The sequence below is a fragment of the Pteropus vampyrus genome, unplaced genomic scaffold (assembly GCF_000151845.1).
Source record: "Pteropus vampyrus isolate Shadow unplaced genomic scaffold, Pvam_2.0 Scaffold79, whole genome shotgun sequence".
Lineage (NCBI taxonomy): Eukaryota > Metazoa > Chordata > Mammalia > Chiroptera > Pteropodidae > Pteropus > Pteropus vampyrus.
The window spans coordinates 2,174,262-2,193,878 of record NW_011888860.1 but is presented as its reverse complement, the minus strand read 5'-3'; the positions used below and the strand labels follow the sequence as shown (position 1 = coordinate 2,193,878).

The 19,617-nt window shown below is 39.0% G+C and overlaps 1 pseudogene; it reads right to left on the bottom strand.

Annotated features, from left to right (window-relative positions):
* Positions 1-18,319: 18,319 nt before the first annotated feature.
* Positions 18,320-18,435, bottom strand: LOC111741568 (annotated as a pseudogene).
* Positions 18,436-19,617: the final 1,182 nt, after the last annotated feature.

Genomic DNA, 19,617 nt, shown 5'->3' with positions numbered 1-19,617 from the left:
GCTGGTTACATGTGTGAATGGCAGACCTCGCTGGCCTAAATCTTCAGCTTTAAACAAAAGGGGTAGCCAAGGGTGACTCTCTTTGTTTTCTCTGATAGTTTCATTGGACTGAGGTGGTAGCTAATATCATCCTATATCCTTATAGCAAGAAAAGAACATAAGGAACTCTGTGAAAAGTGTAGAATGAGCTTCCCAGGCAAGCATCATATTGTTCTCAGTTAATCAAATTTGTCAAATCGTTCCCAGTGCCTTAGAGCTAAAGGGTGATACTTAGGATCATGGTAAACAAATCCCCAGCCATCTGCTCTGACAGCTGTTGGACCTTGAGCAAGAACTTGTACTCATGGAGTCTTTTGAGAGTCCCTAGGTACAGGGATGGACTAGAAACATTTTTCAAGGGGAGAAAGGTTAAAACTACTAACGGCCCTGGGATACCCACACCCAACTAGAGATGCTCGTAGGAATAAACTACACGAGGAAAATTTCTTCTTTTCTATTAGGCCTCCAAATACCCTAGCTTCTCTGTCTGCTGGATATTTTCTAATAGTTTTAGCCTAGTCTGAAAAATCAATGCAGTTAGTGAACTGCTTAGTTGAAACTGAACACAAGAGCTGTGTACTTCTAGTCAATTTAAGGATATCTGCTCAGATGATCTATTTGATTCTGTGCCTTTTCAAGTATGAGGGCTCAGAAGATTAGCTTGGAGTTGCAGTAAATTATTTTTCTGAAAGTCATTTGCCTCTAACAAGTTAGTTTTTGTGTGCCGATTTCATTAGGCCAATTGGGTTTCATAATTTTTTAAATTTTTATTCATTTATTATTTATTATTTATTATTATTTATGCCTACAGCACCTGATGGTCTCCCATCCAAGTACTAACCAGGCTCGACTCTGCTTAGCTTCCGAGATCAGACATTGGGCTTGTTCAGGGTGGCATGGCCGTAGACCATGGACCATGGCTCCACTGGGGCACGAACCCAGGAACTTCTGTGTGTAAAGCAGATGTGCTAACCATTACACTATGGAACTACATCAGGATTTCATAATTGATGTTAGATAGGATGACCAACCATTCCAGTTATCCTGAGACTGTTCTGGTTGTAAACTGAAAATCTTGCATCCTGGGAGTCCCTCATTCCAACAAGTCAAAATGACCTACCGAAGTTGAAAGTGTAGCAATATAATAAACTCTGAGTTTCTGCATTTAAAATCTTAGCAGGGTACACATTGAAAAGAGGTCTCCTAAAAGTGGTGAGGGAGGTCTGTTTACTTTTTAATTATCCAAGAGTAAAGGAAACTTTGTGATGTCTGAGGGGTGGGGGAATCTCAGCAGCCAGGTGTACAACACTGAGTCGCCTCATGTGGGCATTTAACATCTAGTTTTAATTATTTTTCTGTGTCCTCAATTTATGACAAGGAAAAAATGCAAGACAGATTTTCATAAATGTTTTCTTGGGAGAGTTTATATTTCAATTAGTATACTTTTAGGCACTTGAGAAATATGTGAAAAAGAGATAAGATAGAAATATTTCAATTGTGTGAAATATTTCTTTTTTCTTTTATTGCATTCTTAGGAGGTCAAAGTCATTTTGTGGGTTACTATCTATCCATAATTAAACTTCTATACCCGGCTTTGTGTATTCCACCCAATTTGACCTAAGTGGGTGCTTTTGAAACTCAAATGTGCCAGGAATCACCGTGGGGTCTTGTTTAAATTGAGATTCAGATTTAGTATGTCTGGGATAAAAACAGAGGTTCTGTATTTCCAACAAGGTCCAAAATGATGCTGATGGTCCAAGGGCCACACTTTGAGTATCAATGTCCCAGGTGATTGTACCTAAGTTTTCATTACCCTTAGGACACTTCTAAAAGGGATAAAAAAATACGTTTAAGGAAGTGGAGGGAGAAAATTGTGGTTTATAATCTCAAAAACAATGTCTGTTGAAACAGAACACTGTGTGTTTTGGTGTACAACACAAATGCAATTAAAACTGAACCAAAACAGCAGCATATCTAGGAAAGAAAGGCAGATGGGAGGAAGTGGAAAGGAGGAAGAAGGGATGTGACAATTACAGTGACTCTGGCTGGAGGTGGTGGTGCTCTTTTCAAAGTACTGGCACTTGCCTTTTCTTCTACCACTCTCTTTCCCAGTCATTAGAAGCCATACACTTCCCTTCTAACGGTTGCCCAAAGTGTAAGCAGTACTTTGGGTACGAGGCAAGGAAATGTTTCATTCTCTTTCAACTGGTTGCAAGAACTCTGCAAAAAGATACATTAAGGATTAAAAATGAAACATGCTCTGAAAAATGTACCGACATTTTCATGTTAGTTATAGTTTGTTATGTTTCTCAAGACACAAAACCAGATAATGAAATGCATAAGTAGAAGAAATATCATTAAGTCAAATCTGACAGAAGATGGATTCTACTAAATCACATACAGTTCTGATATTGTTTTACAATAAAAATTGTTAATGCAATTCAATGAGTTTCTATTGCTCACACAGCCCTGGTTAAGATGACCATTTAGGGGCAGAAAGGGAATTCTGGGATTCAATGTCTAATTATTTCAGAACAAAGTGTATGTGCCTCAGAAATGGATGAAATGTCATTGTTCTCCAAATTGCATCAATTGTGACCTTGGGAGAGTTTACATCCTTTTCTCTGAAGAGGAGCATCAAATGTAGATGATTAAATTGTCACTAAGCAGAAAAAAAAAAAAAAAAAAAAAAAAAATCTCCAGTGTATGTTCATGTTCCATGGGAAATATATAGCCAGAGTTCTATCCAGTATAACTTTTACTTACTGCTCTCTCAGGGGCTTCAGGCTAATTGAAAACTCTTTTTTTTTTTCTTACAGGTCATTAAAGCAGAAGTGGCATAAATTATGCCCCACATTTCCTTGCATTTCTATAAAGGCAGGATGTGTAAGTGGAATAAAATATATACTTTAATATTTTCCCCTTGCCTCTGTTCAATTGTCTGAAGCAGAATTAGTGAGGGAACAGGTGGTAGGAGGTGAGGTCAGGGCTTGGAAACAGAAAGTAGGTGGAGAGTTTTGAACTGAGGAGTTACATCATTTGATTTGTTGATTTGTATATTTTAAGGATCACTCTGACTGAAATGTAGATATTTGATGTAGGGGACAAGATGCAAGAAGACAATGGTGAGACTATTGAAATTCTCCAGGTGAAAAAGGTTGGTGGCTTGGCCCAAGGTGGTTACAAGGAAAGTGAGAGAGACTATTAATTCTGGATATTTTTTTGAGAGAAGCTTTTTTATGATTCATGGGATCTTCTGGCTTCTTGTGCAGTGATGAGAGTCCCTATCTTGCATACCAGGTCTAGTTTGCCAAATAATAACCTATGGAAGGAATGATGGAACCTCAGAATTGGAAGGGCTCTTGGAGGCAACACACCTGGTGAAGGAGAAGTTAAACCAGAGATACTTGGCTTAGTCTTTAAGCTTGTGGGGTCTCAAATTTTGACGGGGGTAGATAAGGATGAGATTGATGCCTCATAACAAATGTTGATTCTTTTGCAATTCACAGAGGTCCCACACTAGTAATCAGAAGGTGGAGGCTGAATCCTAGTGTGAGGCAGCACAAATCTGAAAGCTCCCAATCTCACTGAGCTCTCTTTTGAGGTCGTGTATTCAAACCTCTCACACATGCAAAGATTCTCTGCCCAGCATCCCAGAGTGTGTAAACCTAGCCTTGACTATATTTTTAGGGACCAGAGTGCTCATTATTTCAAGGTGATTCACCACCATGCTGTTGGACAGCTCCAAGCTTCTGGAAAGTTTTTCTTGTATAAGGCTGAAATCCCTTTCTCTTCTATCTTTCTGCCACTGGAGCTATCTTGGCAAAGAGAACTGTATTGGTCTAGCTTAGCATGGGCTCTGGAAGAGCCTGGGTTGGAATCTAGGTTCCTTGTGACCTTGAGCAAGCTACCTAAACCTTCTGTACCTCAGTTTTCTCATAAACAAGGTAGTACGTCTAAAGCACTTATAAGAGGACATGATACAGAGTTAGTGTTTAAAAACGGTTAATATGAATGTGAGGACCTGTCCAGTATTTGAACACGAAGGTGTTATTTGCCAATTCTCATTATGCTTTGTAGCAATGCTATCGATGAAATCCTATAAAAGCAAAGGGCTAGGGGGCAGTAAAGAAAGGGGAATTATTCATTACTGGTTCCTGGATCAAGCAGCAAGAAACCTATTGTTGGTTGTCTGGCATTTAGAGGTTTATTCCATCTCCAATATTGATTTTCCAATTCTATTTCGTCTGGTAAGCAGTATTTCAGGATGCAGTGAAGTAGTGTAGTGGAAAATTTAGGTTTTCAAGTCTGATTTTCAGCATTTGAATCTGGCTCTGGCACTTTTTATTCTATAATCATGGAAAACTTACTTAATGATGTTAATAATGTTACATATGTATATAAAATGCTTATTACAATGTAATAGATCAAGAAATGTTAGCCATAATTTTAAGTTATGGAAATGAATTTCTAAAATGAAGTCTAAAAGTGACCATGTTCAAAAGTAACCAAAACCGCATTCTGTGGGCTGCCTAATACAGTTTGAGTAGAAAGGAAAAAAGGAAAATCAAAGCTTGCTGATCCTGCCTTCTTGCCAAGTGTAGGCTCCCGGTGTTCAAGGAGGCTCATTGCTAGAACCACATGGAACTGATCTCACGATCACAAGAAATTCAGGAAACTCGGAATCAGCTTACTGGATACTCACTCACCCATCAACTGAAAATTTAAATATTTGCTTGAACTGGTTATTTGGTAGCAGGCAGAATTTTTAATAACATTTACCTGAAAATAAAAATAGTACATTTTCATTGCAGAAACATAGGAAAGCATAGACTAACATAAAGAACAAAATCACGTTTATTTCCACCACCCGGAAGTTGTCCCTTGCAAGATTTTCTGCACAGCGCTCTAGGCGGGTAAGCAGCTTCAGGCCGGCTGTGTCTGGCCCACTTCCAAGACCCTAGCAGGGGACACTGTCTGGTACAGAAGAGTGCTCAGTAAAGAGTGGTTAAATGAATAACATATAATCTTGTGTATTAATGTATTTCTGTCCTCACTAGGGATTATGATTGCCAGATAAATTTCTTTTCATGGTTGTTTCACTCAACTGCACTCTCTAAAATATTGAATTTAAAACCAACATGAATATAAGTATTTTCTAAATGTGCCAAGAATTACAGGCTGTTGTTTTGCCCATCGGGTGGTCCATAGCCCAAGAAGTGCTCATATGAATGGATCTTGGGGCTGACGTGACTGATCTCAAGCTAGTGGGCACTGCTGTGTCTTCTTTCCAGGCTCCAAAGGCCAGTGGGTTCCTCAGCTTGGTCCTACCCAGAAATCTCTCCTCCTGAGAATATTTTTTACTTCACTTTCAATAATTTGGAGAATTTCGCAAACATTTTAGAGAATTTCCTACCACACCCCAATTCAACTTTTCTTCTAATTATAATAGGTACTATTTATTAAATGCTTACAATAGGCCTGATCCTATGCTAAGCCTCGATCAGGTATTATCTCATTTAATCCTTATGACAACTTTTTGTGCTGGCTATCACTATTTTTGTATCATAGATGAAAATAAAATGGAGGCTTGGGAAGGTTAAGTTACTTACCTAAAATTATACAGCTTGGAAAAGGCAGATTCTAGGCTAGGTTTATCTGACTCCAAATTCTATGCTTCAACCACCTTGATATTCTGTAATCAGAATTTGTATATTTGCATATTGTTCTCTATGTTTAGCTTCATATTATAAGCATATATCCAAACTATTATGTTACCTTTAGCATTACGATATGCAATGTCTAAATAACATTCTAAGTGAATGTATATTAATTTACTAAGCCTTATTGCTATTCTTTATTGAACATCTGGGTTGTAGAGAATGTTACAGCAGAGACTCCCAATATTTGAAATTCAGAGTCAGGAAAAGCATTCTGTTGTGGAGCACCAGTAGTGAAATGGAGGGCAAAATAAAAGCTTCTTAGTGTGAAGGGACCAGGTGGAAGTTAGATGCTAGGAGACTTGCAGTTTGGAAAGAACAGAAACACACTGAACAGAGAGGGGCTACAGAAAGGGAAAGAGGTGGTTCTAGACTTTAACATTTCTTTATGTATGGGTTTGGCCTATCTGGATACTTTACTGGGCTGAAATGTTCTTGTTAACTAAATTACATGGCATATCACAAGGGTTTGACCATCAGAGGCTATTGGGGTATAGGTGGGAAATATTGTCAAATTCTGATCTGCTGCTGTGATCTCAGTCTGTCTGTCTGTCTGTCTGTCTATCTGTCTGTCTCTCTCTCCCATATCTAAGGAATCTGGAAGATGACTACCAAGAGGTAAAAGAGGCTCCTCTTCCTGTCTCCTTACCTCCCCCCTCTTAGAGCTGGGTCTTTCTGCCTTCAGAAATCTTGGCCCTGCCAGTAATTGTTAGAGAGGCTGTGCAGGCTGCTGCTTCAGACATTGCCCAAGGGCAGATCGCTGGAACCCCAGCCCAGCTCTACCTCACAAACAATGAAGACCCTTCAGCTTCTCCTTTCAGCTGTCTCAGGCCACCCTTGGTGGGGTGGGGGTGGGCAATCAAGTGAACCCCAGAGCAGAGGGGCATAAAGAGGGAGGCAGGAGAGTGAGGTTAAAATTTGAGTTAAAATTCTAGCCCTGCTATTTATTTGTGTTACTATGGTTTTTGTTACTTCACCTGGCAGAACCTCAGTTTTCCTATTAATAAATGGTGATGGTGATCCCTAATTTACAGAATTGCCGAAAAGATTAAATAAAATTGAATGATTGTACTTGCCAATCAATACATGGTCACTGACAATATTGTCTTAATATCTAAAGGAACTATTTTCTCTCTTCTATTTTGAAAATACTCTTATTTGGGGGGTAATCTTCTACTTAGTAAAATTGAATTATTTATACCTTAGTGGATTATTTATTAACTCTCTCTTTTATTTCTCATTCTCAAAAGTTTTTGTTCTTCTAAGTTCATAGCTTGGAGAAAGGAGATGTAGGTCCTTTTTGTTTGAAGGATAGTGGAGCCTGAGGCAGCCCATAGGTGACCTTCCATTCTAGCCAGAGAATCTAGCTGGAGAGAAGTGTGCAGGAGTCACAGAAACCATTTGTAATTTTTGTTTGTTTGTTTGTTTATGAGTATTTAAAAGTATGTGTTATTTTTCGTAGGATAACGTTGGAAGATATCCTAGCATTTGTAGGTGAGAGAGTAAAATACTCTTTTCTCAGGTCAAGAAATTCTGTTGGCCATCTCAGTTTTTATTAGTCTTGAGAATCCTGGGAGGAAAGTGTGGCTAATAATTCCTGATGGGAATTAATACTACTCTGTAATTTGTGTGGTTGTTATTTGCAATACAATAACAATAGTGTGTTTGCAGAGAGTTTAAAACAGTGAGATGAAGGAAGGAAGGAAGGAAGGAAGGAAGGGGAGAGAAGAGGAAAAAGAAAAGGAAAGAAAGAAAAGAAGCATAAGTCAAGGGCAAGTTGATAGTATATTCTCTCATGAAGACTAGCAAATAATTCTCCTAAAGCCAGATTGAGACCAGCTAATTGCAGTCTTTGGGAAACACCATGGATGAGACATTTAAAAATAATTACTCTATTTTGCACTAAACAGTGTGACCTGATTTCAATAAAGCATGTTATTATGGAAGAAGAAAAGTTATGTCCCAATAGTAGGAAGTGATTTTAGGGTTAAACACTGCCAGTTTGCTAAGTGTTGGCTTCATCTTTTTATTCCTTTAAGCAGTTCTTCAATTATTAGACACTACTTTCAAGGGTAAACTCTATTATTTTTTCTGTGACTATATCAAGTCTTCATTTCTCTTTCTAGAATGTGAGTTCAGAAAGCTGCAATTTTTAATTTTAGTATAGAATCTTAGAATAAAACTGAAAAAAAATTAAAGTGTTGAATTGTTTCTAGGAACTATTTGACTTAGGGGATTTTATATCACCAGTATTATTCACAGTTAATTATTCTAGAAGATTGGGTTTACTCAAACCTCCAAATTAACTGTGCATACAGTTTGCCTGGATTGATATGTTGGTGATGTTTACCACAGGTAATCCTTCAAAGCTCAAACTTCATTTTGAATTTTTCCCCCCAAATTAGAATTTGGCTTTTGAAGAAAATTTGTTTACAGTTACTATTTAAAATTCCATGTAAATATATAAACTCCAACTTGCTCTCATTTCATTTCTCTGCTATTTTCCTATGAAATTTTTACATGAAAATTGTGTCACCCTTAACAACCTAGCCTTATTTTCTAATTTCCTTTTAATGGTTTTGTGTTCCAAGTTTAATTCAAGAATGGATTGCTTACATTTCTCTTACAAATCTCGTTTCTAATCATTGTTATTAATATCACAATTTTGTTGTAATATCTGTAAGAGTACAAAATGTGTCCTCTTAAAGATGCATTTGCCAACCACTGAATTGCATACATTTCAATTACATCTCTCCCTCATAATTATTATTATTAATATCACAATTACTATTGTAATATCCATAAGACTGCAGAAGGTGTCCTGTCAAGGGTGCATTTACAAGCAGCTTTCTCAGTTTCCTCTTAAGAAAAATGTGCCAGCCTTTATCTAAATCTGACTTCCCCTATAATTTACATTAGACAACACACTCCATCAATAAAACTATCAAAATGATCTACTACATTGTAGACAAAAGTTATTGTGTCAAGTTGACACTAATCAGTTAATTCCAGTAAACCTTCAGATAAACAAAAGCTTGTTGTCTATTACTGATGTGCGTGATGGGCCCCTTGTATGTCCTATGGTTATGCCCATCTATATAGATGTATCTGGCAGACACTTACCCTGAGGCATCTATATGGAAACTGAGACAAGATCTATAGTTAATGATGTTGACCCTGACTCCCCCAACAGAGATTGAATTCAAGTCCTCATAATATCTCGACAGCTGATATGTATACTGTGCTAATAATATTAACAATTACTATGCCACTGGGATTCCCCAGGGTCTGGCTAAAAAAAGAGATTTTAAAGCTTCTTCCCTTGTATGAACTGATTTCCTTGTTTATAGCCATCATCAGACATTAAGACAAAGATGAGTTTCTTAATGGGGAAAGGCTTTTCTTAATGTAGTGTTTTGTACTAATAAATGCTGTGTGAGTTAAACAACTTCTGGAAAAGCTGATAGTAGTGGTAATGGTTGGAGAAAATATTTATAGTCCCTATTTCCCTGGCAAGCTGGGCTAGTAGAAAGTGAGGAGAGAGCTAGCTTCACATTGTTATTGTTGATGTGGATCAGAAGACAGTCAGAGTGTCAACATGCCTTCTCTGATGTGGTTCTTTGGAAACAAAAGGGTTTCCTGCCAATCTCCACTTGGCATGATTGGGTAGCTGAGGAATCAGAAACCGCCCTTGGGTCTCCTCAGACAGCTGCAGAGCCATGGAGGAAAGTAAAGGAATTGAACCAGACCTCTTCTCACCTGTTTCTCCTCCCTTCCCGGCTCTCATTCCTCTGCAAAGACTGAATGGGAAAGGCCACTGCTGGCTCACAGGCCGTGGAGGAGTTTAGGATGAAATGTTGACAGGGGGCACTGTTAGAAATTAAATTCTACCCTATTTTGTGTACCATTTTTGTGAGTCACATTCGTGAATAGTAGTGAGAGATTTAATGATCGCATATTTTTTATCTTATTTCCCTTCGGTCGATGGCAATTTTTTTCTGTTAATGTCAACTTAGAGCTCAAAGTAATTTAGTAATTGATTCTAAGCACAGCAGTTCGCCAATGGCAGCTCTCCATTTGTGGGGAATATCTTTGCTAATTTTATCCATTAGAATGAGATTACGATGCTAATCTCTCCTATCCCCATCTCTTGGTCATTTGGGACATGCTGATGTAAATGACTTATTAGACACGAGACCTTCGTCCATCCCCAGGATCAGGGAAAAATGAAAGGAAGCCAAGATAAGAATACTATAATACCCTAACACACACAGATGGTATGCATAACCAATACTAAAATGGTGAGACCCTAAACAGGAAACCAGTATAAAAACTAGCTATGACAAATGAAAAATACAATTGACCAAAATATATTAAATGCATTTAAGGGAAAGAACAAAAAGAATTAAGGCAGAATGAATGCGTCTGGGGACATGTAATTGGAAACCTAAACATTCACTGGGCCAGGGAAACCCAGAAAGTCATAAGTCAGGTGGGGGGAGGGGAGCACCCTTAATGAGATTAAGTGAAGAAAACCAAAATGGCTGTGTTAACAAAAAGATTGAGGCTATATTTACAGACACAATCTGTCCGACTGTTTTCAGTGAATGACTGGTTACTGGCTAAGTTAGCAATTGGTTGTTCGTCTGATTTAATTAAATGCTCAAACCAGTGAAAGTATGTGTGGTAAAAATAGCCTGAAACTAGTTTGGGTTACACATACACAATAGGGTATTGTATCCCACAATGGGCTGAAAGGCCTGCCAAAGACAATCCTAGTAAATAGATACATTCTAAGGTGCTTTACTTTATGAAATAGCAAAATATTTAGAGGAAATTCAGGAAAAAAAAATCGATTTAAATAATTCAGGTAAGGAGGATTTCAAAAAAGAAAAATTAACTAATATAGTAGCTGGGTGAGTGTTTATAAAGGCAGAAAAACCCCAGAGAGATAAAAGATACTTAGCATTTAAGATGCCTGATGTGAGATCAAAAGAGGAAAATCTAGATATTAAGTAAATAAATAATTCCTGTTTTTAATCTCCTCAATGGAAGGGAGGAGAAACTGACATTATGGTCATTTTATCTTCAAAAAGCCAAAATCTTATTACCAAAATAGCAAAAAATATATCATGAAAAATCTAAAACAAACTATTTCCAGGTTTTAATCATTGGTCCAACTTTTCGAATGTTTTATACTCTACAGCTGCTGTCCAACAATGTCAGTAGTCAACAATAAGACTAAAAACTCACATGCACACTGGCTGTCACATACCCCTAACCTGAGACAGACAGCACCCCTCTCAAACCACGATTTTCTCCTGACTTCCCATTTCTGACTAGAGCCACAGTTCTGAAACTTAGTGTTATCTTTAACTCCTGAAATCAGAATTGTCTTATGGTCCTTGTCCTTTTTCTCCTCACCAAGCAGTCAATTGCCAAGTCATGCAGACTCTAATTCTGAAAAGTCTCTCTCATATTTTCTATTCTCATTCCCAATTCCCTCTTTAGGGTCTTGATTGTTTTCTGAGGGATAAAGAAAACTTTTTCATCATGGTTACTTACAGCAGTAGGTAAAGACCAAGGACAAAGTTACAGAATTAAAAGCTAGATTTCACCAACTGTATCTTGTTTTACATTTTGACTTTGGAAGCATGTAAATATTTTACATAAATAGAGAACAAATTAAATTTAATAACAAAACTAAAATTCAAAGACAAAATTAATTAAATGTACCTAAGTATATATCGGCTTGATGACATAACCCCACAGAAGGGAAACGTTTCAAAAACCTTTAAAACAAAGTAATTTGACAGCTTTTGAGTCATTCTAGTCTGCAGTTTTACACTGGCCTACTTTACACAACTCTCCACTCTGAACCATTGCACGTTACTGCCAGATTGTTCTTTTGGAGATCAAACTCCCAGACTGAGCTGGGACTAAGGTGACACAATTGGAGTGCTCACAATGGGTGCAAATTTTAAGAGAGCGTCAAAACACTCAGTATCAAGATAAATATTATTTTAATACAATTTTTTAAAATCAAAATTAATGTCAAAGAAATCCACGATGAACAAAATATAAAAAATTTAAACAAAGAATAGGATTCAACCCTAAGCTTGCACAACCCTGCCTCCTTCACCTTATCCTAATCCTATTCCTGGTTTCAGTCAAACTTTATTTACAAAAGCAGCAAAATCTGAACTGAGGGATATAATATGCTGATTTTAAAAAATATTGTGTTATAATATTATTTATCTTGATTACTGAGATTTTTGGCATCCATTAGATTGTGCACCTAACACAAGTGCTCCGCTGGTTTCACCCTGGTGCCAGCCTTGCTCGGTGGTTTGTCAAATCAAGTGCAAACTCCTTATCCCAGCATTTCAGGAATTTTTGACATGGGAGGTAGTATGGTTTAGTGATTAACCATATGGGGGTGATAGTAATATGGGAGTGATAACCATATGGGGGTGATAGTAATAGGACATAACTCATAGAGTTGTTGTGAGGATCGAATGATGAAAACACGTAGGGCATTTAGAACAATACTGGTACATAGTGAGCGCTATGCAATTGTTAGTTATTGATATAACCGTTAGTTATAACTAGTCTGTAACTTCCTCTAGGATCGCTTGTCTTTCCATCAATACAGAAACTTGCACATCGCTTTGCAAGTAATAGGCTCTCAAAATATGTATATTGAATCTAGTCATAGATGAAACAGAAGACTGAGACATTTTTTTATGAACATCAGTGATGAGACGATTATAATAGAGCCACAGATTCTTTATTTGGTATCTTCTTTTCTGTGCTTTCATTTCTTATCAACTAGAAGAAATTATCTGCAAGAAGGGCTCAGGCTGAAATAGCATTTAACAAGGGCCACTAGCATACGAATTTTTAATATGCACCTGAAACCAACACAACTCAATATTAGCATTACCCTATTTGTAATTGGGACTGTTTTAGAATTTAGGTTATGTCAAATAACGATTTAAATAAAATTTTCTGTTCAATAACACTACTGATAGATCTAGCCTGAGCTTTTGCATTCACTTCCTTTAGGAGGCTGTAGAAACTTGCCACCATCAGAGATAGGTTTTTCTTTGCCAGGAGATATATCTGTTATAGAGCATTTCTTACCATGACCTTTGATATAGGTGTGTATGATACACTGTACATTAAGTAGTCTTGGTCAACTTTTCAGATAAATTGAGACCTTAAAGAACATACTTTGAAGTGTTTTGAAATTCTTTTTATAAGTAAAAAATCCAACAATCCTCCCATATTTATTTCCAATTACTTGTCCAGACTTGAAGTGTACTAATTAAGAGAGATGACATGGTAGAGTGGAGAGAGTACAGATCAAGGTTCAAATCCCAACTCCACTATATAACTTCTACGTGATTTTACTCTACTTATGTATCCTCTCTCTGCCTCACTTCCTCATCTGTACACATAAATACCTACTTCATAGCATCAGTGCGAAAAACAGAGGAAACACACACACACACACACACACACACACACACTTTGCGCACGGCTTGATACATGTATTACTTCCTTAGGGCTGCTGTAACAAATTACCGCAAACTTGATGGCTTAAAACAACAGAAATTTTTCTGTCACAATTCTAGAGGCCAGAAATTTGAAACCATTATCAAAATCAAGGCATTGGCAGCGTAGTACTTTATATACAGAGGCTCTAGAGGATAATCAGTTGTTTGCCTCTTCCAGTTTCTTGCGGGCCAGCATTCTTGCTGGCTTGTAGCCACATCACTCTAATCTCTGTATCCATAGTCATGTAGTCTTTTCCTCCTGTCTAACCTTCCCCTGCCTTTCTCTTCTAAGGATCTATGTGATCGTATTTAGGGCCCATGTGGATAATATGGTATAATTCCCCATCCCAAGATCCTTATGTTAATCATATCTGCAAAGATACTTTTTCCGGGGAGAGGAGGGAATGGCGTAGATGATAGAGGCTCTGTTCATCCCTCTGGTGACCATTCAAAGTAGTGATGAAAACAAGGAGCAGCAGCAAAGAAAAATCACCTGGGATCTAGAGGAACAAGCCATACACCTAGGGAGAGGTCCGAGAAATCATCCTGCAATGGCAGAAGGTAGGACAGGGTGAGAAAGCAGGGCTGCCAGGTTTCGAGTAGCTGAGTGAGACAGAGGCTGCGGCAGAAGCCTCTTAAAGGGCTTGCATCCGCAAGCGGATTTTCGCAGTGACGGACCTGCTCGCTCTGAGCACCAGTGCCGATTCGGCTGCGTGCAGGGGACACCAGGGACTTACAGGGAGACATTGTCAGAGTGAGGGCCAAAGGTGAGACTCACTCTGTACAGAAGTGCTGGTGATATCCATTGTTCCTTGTTGAGCCCTCCCCCGTCCTAGTGCGCAGACATAGTGCCGCCTTTGCTGGGACGTCATCAAACTGGATAACAGAGGTCACTCCACCCAGAGTATTCCTTGAAACCCTGCCTCCCCCAACTTGCAGCCCCAGTCATGCCACATCCAAGTATATCCTCAGCTAGTCAGATGCTCCTGAAAAACACACTTGGAGGCAGCTGGCCTTGGTTTCTAGTGTGGCCTTTTGAGGCAACTTTGAGCACAACATCTGTGGATTGCTCGCTGAATCTTAACAGGTGGCCCTGGAGGGGTAGAAGCTTGGGCTAAGTTTGGCCTGCAACTGAACCCCTCTCAGGACTGTGCCACTGGACACCTACTTCACAAATTCACACTAATAAGACCAGGAGACTTAGGAGCTTTGCTTAGTACATAGAAACAGATGCAGAAAGGCAGCCAAAATGGGAAGACAAAGAAGCAGAAACCATATGACAGAACAGAACAGAGATCCAGATATAATGGAGTCAAGTAATCTAACAGATGCAGAATTCAAAATACTAGTTATAAAGATGTTCAATGAACTTTTGGGAAATGTAGAGAACTCCAACAAAGAGATAAAACACATAAAAATGGAAATGGCAATTATAAAAGGGAACCAGTCTGAAATGGAGAACACATTATCTGAGATGAGAAGTATATTAAATGGAATAAACAAAGGAATAAACAAAGTGAATAAAGAAGAGGATCAAATGCCCTGTCTAGAGGACAGGAAAGCCAATCAGGACACTCAATCAGAATGGCCAGATAAAAGATGCCAAGACTATAAAAATAATTTAAAGAAACTGTGGGACACTATTAAGGCTCCATATATTCGTCTGATCAGCGTAAGTGAAGAAAATCAAGATGTTGAACAATTGTTTAAAGAAATAATGATGGAAAACCTCCATAACCTGGTGAAGGAAATGGACATACAACCCCGGGAAGCTCAGAGAATTCCAAAACTCAGGGGTCCAAAGAGGCCCACACCAAGTCACATCATAATTAAAATGCCAAAGGTTAAACACAAAGAAAGAATATTAAAAACAGCAGGAGAAAAATAGATAGTTACTTCTAAGGGAACACCCATATGACTATCAGCTGATTTCTCAAAAGATACTATGCAAGACAGAAGGGCTTGGCAAAAAATATTTGACAGGATGAAAACCCAGGATCTACAACCAAGAATAATTTATCCAGCAAAGCTATCATTTAGAGTTGAAGGACAGATAAAGAGCTTCCCAGACAAAAATAAGCTAAAGGAATCTATCACCACCAAGCCAGTATTACAGGAAATGTTGGAGGGACTTCTTTAAGAAGAAAAAACATGTATCAAAAACAGGAATAAAGAATGGTAACAACTACATTCCTATCAATAAGTACCTTAAATGGAAAAGAATTAAGCTCCAACCAAAAGATAGAGTGGCTGAAAGGATAAGAAAACCATACTCTTACATATGAAAAGGAAGGGGATGGAAAAAGATGTTTTGATGGACCTAAAAGTTATTTAAGTCAAACAGAAAAAGATAAACACTATATGATTTCACTTATATGTAGAATTTAAGGAATAAAAAGAACAAACTAATCAAAAACAGACTCACAAATATAGTGGACAATTTGGTGTCGGACAGAGAGGAGGGGGGTTTGGGAGGCTAGGAGAATGGGGTGAAGGGTTAAAGAAGTACAAATTAGTAGCTGATGGATGGTTACGGGGATGGAGAGCATAGGGAATGCAGTTAGCATTAATACATTGGCTAGGTGGAGGGTCAGGGGATGGAGGGTGCAATTGGGGGGACCATTTTATGAACTATATAGATGTCTAACCAATGTACTATATACTTGAAACTGAATTAAATTATGTTTAAAAAAGATACTTTTTTTCATATAAATTAACATTTACAGGTTGCAGGGATTAAGATCTGATATCTTTAGGGGCCATTATTTTAACTTACTACAATATATCGTGGATATTTAATAGATTGCCTATTATTATAATAATTATTAGCGAATCTTAAATTTTTAAAAATTGGAATTGGAGATCTAGTAAAATATATATATTAGTGGCACAATATTAAAAATATAGTTTAGATGGGTCTGGTCAAGATGATTTAGAAGGTAGACATCGTGTTCGCTTCCTCTCATGACCACACCAAAATTACAACGAAACTACAGAAAAACCATCACCGGGAGTCGTCTGAGGTCTGGCTGAACAGAAGTATACATAAGAGGTCACCTTGAAACTGGTTGGAGGGGCAGAGATGAGAAATTAATGATCCCACAGTTGCATGCAACAATCAAGAATCAGGAGGGTTATCTTGGCTGCAGAGGTCTGCCCCTCTGGAGCGAGGAGTCCCCGCTCCACACTGGGCTCCCCAGCCCAGGATTCCAGTGCCAGGAAGAAAAGTCCCCACAACTTCTGTGTGTGAAAACCAGTGGAGATTATGGCTGAGTGAGACGAAAGGCTGCGGGAGTCACAGATGTTCCTCTTAAAGGACCCATGTGCAGACTTACTCACTCAGATGTTCCTCTTAAAGGACCCATGTGCAGACTTACTCACTGCAAACTCTGAGCTCCAGCACTGGGTCAGCTGTTTGAAAAGTGTCAAGGACATAATGGGAGGACCTGGATTGTCCGGATTCAGGGCAAGAGCTGAAGGGACAGCTCTCTTCCAGACAGAAGTGCTGGCAGAACCCACCATTCCTTTGTTGAGCCTTCCCCAATCCCAGTGTGCAGATGCAGGCAACTGCCATATCTGAGTCTCCATCAACCTGACTAACAGAGGTCACCCCATCCTGGTGATTCTCTGGGACCCCGCCACACCCATCTTGCGGGCCCACCAAATCTGCTTCCATACAAATGGCCTGTCTTGGCTCATGCTGCGAACTTTTCTAAAATCTCTCAAAGGTTCACAAAACCCAAACAAAGCACGTCTCACCTGGGCATGCCCCGTACCTCCTGGTGAGCAGCCCTAAGCTCAGCACTAATGGCAGCCAGTCTTCATTCATGGCTTGGTCTCTCAAATACCTCTAAGTCCAGTATGGGTGGCAGCCATCCATGGATTGTTTGGTGACTTGCTAGGTGGTCCTGGGCAGGGCACAGGCCATGGCTGAATTTTGCCTGTGGCAGGGCCTGTTCCAGGAGGCCTTGGGGCTGGCACACCCAGTCCAGCTTCTGACTGAGCTGGAGCATCACTGAGGGTGGCATCTGAAGATGACATACCCAAAGGGCAGACGGGGCAGACACTAGAGCCCTGTTAAAGCGAATCTTGCTCCATAGGGTCAGCCCCTCACTGGTGAGTCCTCACAATCAGTCAGCCTCGGGGTCAATCCATCCCACTGATGTACAAACAGCAACCAGCAGGAGGGTACACACAATCCACACAAGAGGCACACCTGGAGCACCCAGCTCAGGTGATATGGGAAGACTGCACCACTGGCCTCATAGGACACCACTACATAAGGCCACTCTACTAAGAATGGGAGACATAGAAGCCCTACCTAAACATAAAGACAAACACAGGGAGGCAGCAAAAATGGGGAGACAAAAAAACATGTCCCACATGAAAAACAAACAAACAGAAAAAGGATCCAGAAAAAGAATGAAACAAAATGGAGACAAGCAATCTACCAGATGCAGAGTGCAAAACACCGGTTATAAGGATGCTCAATGAACTTATGTGAAGAGTAGATGAACTCAGGGAGTTTTTCACAAAGAGTTGGAAAACATAAAAGGGAACCAGTCAGAAATGAAGAATACAGTATCTGAAATGAAGAGTATATTAGAGAGAATTAACAGATTGGATGAAGTAGAGGATCAAATCAGGATGGAGTAGTGGAGAACACCCAATCAGACAGCAACAAAAAAAGAATTTTAAAAAAATGAGGATAGTTAAGGGGCCTCTGGGACAACATCAAGTGCAACAACATTCGCATCATAGAGGTACCAGATGGAGAAGAGAGAGAGCAAGATTTGAAAACCTATTTGAAGAAATAATGACAGAAAACTTTCTTAACCTGGTGAAGGAAATAGACATACAACCCCAGGAAGCTCAGAGAGCTCCAAACAAGAAGAAACCAAAGTGGCCCACATCAAGACACATCATAATTAAAATTCCAAAACTTAAAGACAGAGAATTTTATTTTTTATTTATTTTTTTATTATTTATTATTATTTATGCTTACAGCACCTGGTCTTCCTAGGTGGTCTCCCATCCAAGTACCAACCAGGCCTAACCCTGTTTAGCTTCTGAGATCAGACATCAGGCTTGTTCAGGGTGGCATGGCCATAGAACATGGACCGTAGCGCCAGTGGGGCGTGAACCCAGGACCTCCAGTGTGTAAAGCAGACATGCTAACTGCTACACTATGGAACCACGTCCCAAACACAGAATTTTAAAAGCATCAAGAGAAAAGCACTTTCATAAAAGGAAGCTCCCATAAAGCTGTCAGCTAATTTTTCAACAGAAACTTTGCAGGTTAGAAGGAATTGGCAGAAAATATCCAAAGTGATGAAAAGCAAGGACCTACCATTGAGATTACTCATGCATGAAAAGCCTGGCACAAAGAAAAGTGCTCTCTAAACAGTAGTTCTTATCAATTTCAAAAAAAAAAATAGATGTACCAGTAACAATCTGGCCCAATTATCAAGATGTATTAAAAGACATAAATGTCAGTTGCCTGAGGAATAATTTTAGTTTGTATCTATATTGACCTCATTTTTTATCTTGGGTTTGACCAAATTTTGTCCAGAGATTAAACCTCAGATCCTGTTTTAATTTGCTTGATGGCTGCTGAGCTTTCAGGAATAATATAGCCTCCTCTTTATTTGAACTCTTTCAGCCTCGAACCCTTAGGGTGCCTGAGTATGTTCTCAAGTCTTATAGCAAAGTGGACATCGGTTGAATACTGGGCTCTGTAATTGACTTCTGCATACACCTGATGATGAAATAATTGACCAATTCAAAGTCTGATTGCTAAATATTTCAATATGAAGTCTTGGGAATTAATTTGTGTGTATGTATTATAAATTCCCCACTGTAAAAAGGCTTCCTGAACCAATTAATGTCTTACAAAGGAGAGTTATTAGAAATAACTTGTCTAGGGCCACGCAACTTGTTGGGAGGAAGAGCAGTACTCTGATTTTTCTCACTCCCAGGATGGAGAATTTTCTACTTTCCCATAAGTTGCTTCTAACTCTTTTTTCTTTTTCTTTCTCTCTTCCTCCCTTCCTTCCTTCCTTCCTTCCTTCCTTCCTTCCTTCCTTCCTTCCTCTTTTTCTTTCTCTCTTTCTTTCCCTTCCTTCCTTCCTTCCTTCCTTCCTTCCTTCCTTCCTTCCTTCCTTCCTTCCTTCCTTCCTTCCTTCCTCCCTCCCTCCCTCCCTCCCTCCCTCCCTCTCTCTCTCTTTTTCTTTCTTTCTTTCTTTCTTTCTTTCTTTCTTTCTTTCTTTCTTTCTTTCTTTCTTTCTTTCTTATTT